Here is a 4632-nt window from a genome sequence, read left to right as displayed (position 1 = left end):
TTATAACTTGAGCTACAGAGATCCGATTGACGTGATTCTAGTGGCATTGGAAAGCCAACTTCCAAAACTTTCCAACAATATATAATAGTCTATAACTTTTTTTCTAGAATCACAGAACAAAATGCCATCAAGTTGGCGCCAAACTTGGGATTCTCCAAGTTTCGCACCAAGATCAAGAAAAACTCCCAATTTGTGCTGCCTTAGTGGCACCAAACTTGGGATTTTCCAAGTTTGGCGCCAGGATGAAGAACTATTAATTATTAGACACGGGTGGAGTGATACCAAACTTTGTCCAACCCAAGTTTGGCACCAGATTTGGAAAAGTCAGTGGTCCCCACGTCTCTGCAGCCAGCTAACAAAGATCTTCTATGTATTTTGATTAAACTTTATTTTATTTTACAATAGGAAAATATATTATTTAGTTTTAGAAAATATATTTTACATTAATTAAGATTAGATATAAAAGGGAAAAGATTTAGCCCTTCGGGCTCTCTTCTCTTTTACGCACCTCATTCCGGATTTTACAGTTTTTAGAACCCTAGTTTTTTCTCTGAACCATGAGTAACTAAACCTCCACTGTTAAGGTTAGTAGCTCTATTTATTCTATGGATTAATACTATTACTCTTCTCTTTTAATTAATGTATTGATTTCAATTTCAAGAAGTTGTTTTTGTTCTTCATCTTAAGGATTTGGGTAGATCCGAAAAATAACCCTTATTCTAATTGTGTTCTTGCTAAATCTTGGAAAAGTAATTTACTTGAACAACAGCTTGAAAATAATTTCTCCTAAATCACTAATTATCTGAACTCAATGGAATATGAGATATATAATCCTCTTATATTTGGGTAATTAGGGTTTCTGTGGTACATAAACTAGAATTGGACTTAAATCTCTAATTGAAATTAAGTGACAAAGGAATTGACAGTTAACTAGATTAGAGGAGACTAAATTACTAAAGAATTAGGGTTTAGTCAAATATTGTTTGCCATAAATTGAATCTTACATGATTAAAATAGTTGGTAAGAAATAGAAATCCAAAAAATAAACAACTCTGAAACCTTAACTTCTCATATAATATTCACAACCCGTTTACTGCTTGTTTTCTTAATTTTTGAATTACTGATAATGCTATTTGCACTCAAAACACCTCTTTTTGCTTGTTTGACTAAGTAAATCACTCAATCATTGTTTCTTGATCCATCAATCCTCGTGGGATCGACCCTCACTCACCTGAGGTATTACTTGGTACGACCCGATACACTTGACGGTTAGTTTGTGGATTTAGAATTCTGCATCAGTTGCTGCAGCTAGCAGTGGATTTAGCAGGAGATAGTGCGAACGGAACCAAGAAAAAATGGAGAAGGAGTCACTGGAGCCAGATGGTGGTGACTGGCTCACCGACGACAGTTCTTCCGGCAGCAGCGAAACCCCAAGCAGAGAAGGAAGAAGCCACTACAGCTGCTGGGAAAGAGAAGGAAATTAGGACAAGTGTTGTTTTGGGCCAATACTTAACTTCTGAAGCCCAGGCCCAAAATCAGGAGGTGATGGATGATACATTGAGCACAATTTTAAAGATTATAATTCTCTTGGACCAATTTTAGATTTATGCAGTAATTATATTTTGTTGGTTTTGGGTTGGACAAATTTTTTTTCAATAGGATCCTAGTAGTAAATTTTTTTAAGTAATAGCATAGAAAATATTATTTTGAGATTGCTCATTTTCTTTTATTAATTGTAATTAGCTTTTACAATTCTCCTTAAGATTTATATTTTTTCCACAACCTTAAGGACAAAATTGTTTTGAAGAATAGGATAACGATAGAATTAGTATCGGACCTATAGCTTATAATCTAATTAGAGAATTATACTATAAATAAAATAATATAATAATGTGAGATAAATATGACATAATTAAAAACTCTATTTTTTCTCTTGACTCTACTCCTAAAGATTTTTATCTTATTTTTTCTAAATTTTTACTTAATTTTTTATATCTTCATATAAATTCGTATCAATATTCTTGACATTAGTATAAAATATGGTTACTATTAATTGATTAGTTATTTATGTTATTTTTTAACTAATAAAAAAATATGTTAATTATTAAAAAAAATACTAATATCCAAATGATATCTACTATAAAAAATATATGCATAGTGAGATTGATTTAAATAAGGTGGAAACTCAGATACAGTCGACTTCACATGAGGTTGATAACTGAGAGCCGTTAGATGATTTGATTGATTTGACTAAATTTTCATTTAATAGCTCTCAGCTATCAACTTCACATGAAGTCGACTGCACCTAAATTTTCACTTTTAAATAAACCACCTACTTATATTCAACGTGTATTACACTCCATTTAATATGACGTAAATAAGCTTAAAAAATTGATCTATTATTATTATTATTATTATTATTATTATTATTATTATTATTATTATTATTATTATTATTATTATTATTATTTAGATTCTCTAAATGAAAAATATGATAAAATAAGAAAATAATTACTCTTAACTAATAAATTTTAGAGAAAATTTCTCTCTCTTCTCCTGCGAGATACTAAAATAACACTTCCCTCCCCTCTATTTATAAAATGTACATATCCCTTCCTTCTAACTTTTAAAAAACCTTCTCTTTAATCCATTTTAAATTTTTTGTGTTAACTAATGTTAACTTTATCCATTTTTTAAGAAAAAATAAATTATTTTTTACAAAAATACCCTTTAGCAAAAATTTTATTTTTTATCATTAAATTTTGCTTGCCAAAATACTCTTTAATAAATTATTTTTTATTAATTAAATTATATTTTTATCAAAATATTTTAAAATATTTAATAATTAAATTATTTTTTTTAAAATACCCTTCAATAATTTTTTAATTAATTATGATTTTATCAAAATTTTTGTTAACAATTTTTTTATATTTTACTATTAATTTATCGATATCAATATATATTATTTTAATATTAAAAAATCTTAGTAAGATTATTTTTCAATATCAAAATATATTAATTGTTATACATATTAACAATGGTAAGATTTTTTTATTTAATGTTAAAATAATATACATTGATATCGAAAAATTAATAGTAAAATATAAAAAAATTATTAACAAAAATTTTGGTAAAATCATAATTTAATAATTAAAAATTTATTGAAGGGTATCTTAGAAAAAAATAATTTAATTATTAAATTTTTTATAAAATATTTTTGTAAAAATACAATTTAATCAATAAAAATAGTTTATTAAATGGTATTTTGGTAAGCAATATTTAATGATAAAAAATAAAATTTTTGCTAAAGAGTATTTTTTAAAAAATAATTTTTTTTTAAAAAATAGATAAATTTAACATTAGTTAACACAAAAGATTTAAAATAGATTAAAGAGGAGGTTTTTTAAAAGTGATAAGGGAAGAAAATATACATTTTATAAATAGACGGGAGGAGAGTGTCATTTTAGCATCTCGCAGGAGAGGGGAGTAGAATTTTCTCTAAATTTTATTGTAAATGTGACTTATCCAATGGCTCATCCTTAAATGCTCCTTGTTAACTATGGAGTGTTGCACACCTTGTTAATTCGTTAAATCTGAACTCTTCATTTATTATATTTTATTTGAATGGTCTGGATTTAAAAAGGTAACTTGTTAATCAGGTTAACCATTTTTTTTTTATAAATTTTAGATTTTTTTTATAAGTTTCAGATATTGGGCTGAAGTCCAAAACAAAAAAATAGTATATAAATATTAAAAGCAACATGTCTGTACAACAAAAAAAATGACTGAACTTTAAAATTAAAATAAATAATACATGAAAAATAAATTGAAAATCGATGTACTAAATTCAGAAAAAAAAATATATTAAAATCTTAAAAAAATAATATTAAATATATATTATGTATATAATATTAAAATTTAAATAAATTTTATTTTGTATAAAACAAAATTATAATATTAAATATAAACACAATAATAAAAAAATTTGTGTTATATAAATTTAATTATATATATATATATATATAATTTTATTTTGTGTGAAACAAAATTATAACATTAAATATGAAGTGAATGATAAAAGATTTTGTATTATATAAATTTAATTTAAAAAATATATATACAACGTAAGAAGCAAACAAACATATAATAATTTTGTTTTATGCGAAACAAAAATCATATAAAATATTTATATAATTTTTTTATTAACAATTTTTTTTATTGAAATATGTTACGTTACTATATTTAAAATATATTATTTGAAATAATTATATTATTTTAGTTAATATATATTATTTAAAAAAATATTTAAAATTTATTATTTTGTATTAAAAATATTATTAAAAATATATGATTAGTTTTTCTTAAAATAACATTTTCTTTTTTTGGTTCAAATACTATGATAAAAAATTTTTACGTTACTGTAACTATTCAATAAATATTATATAAGTTAATAAAAGAAAGAAGTACTCATTTTTTTTATCAAAAATAAGAAAATTTAAATCCGCAACCTTTTAGGTGAGTATGAAAAAACTATGTCATTTAAATTATAGTTCGTTGACAAAGAAAGAAATACTCTTAATTATATATTAAATAGAATAATTATTTATTAGGCTCGTTCTTATACAAATAAAA

Source organism: Arachis hypogaea, chromosome 20, assembly GCF_003086295.3.
Source record: "Arachis hypogaea cultivar Tifrunner chromosome 20, arahy.Tifrunner.gnm2.J5K5, whole genome shotgun sequence".
Lineage (NCBI taxonomy): Eukaryota > Viridiplantae > Streptophyta > Magnoliopsida > Fabales > Fabaceae > Arachis > Arachis hypogaea.
This window is presented reverse-complemented; position numbering follows the sequence as displayed.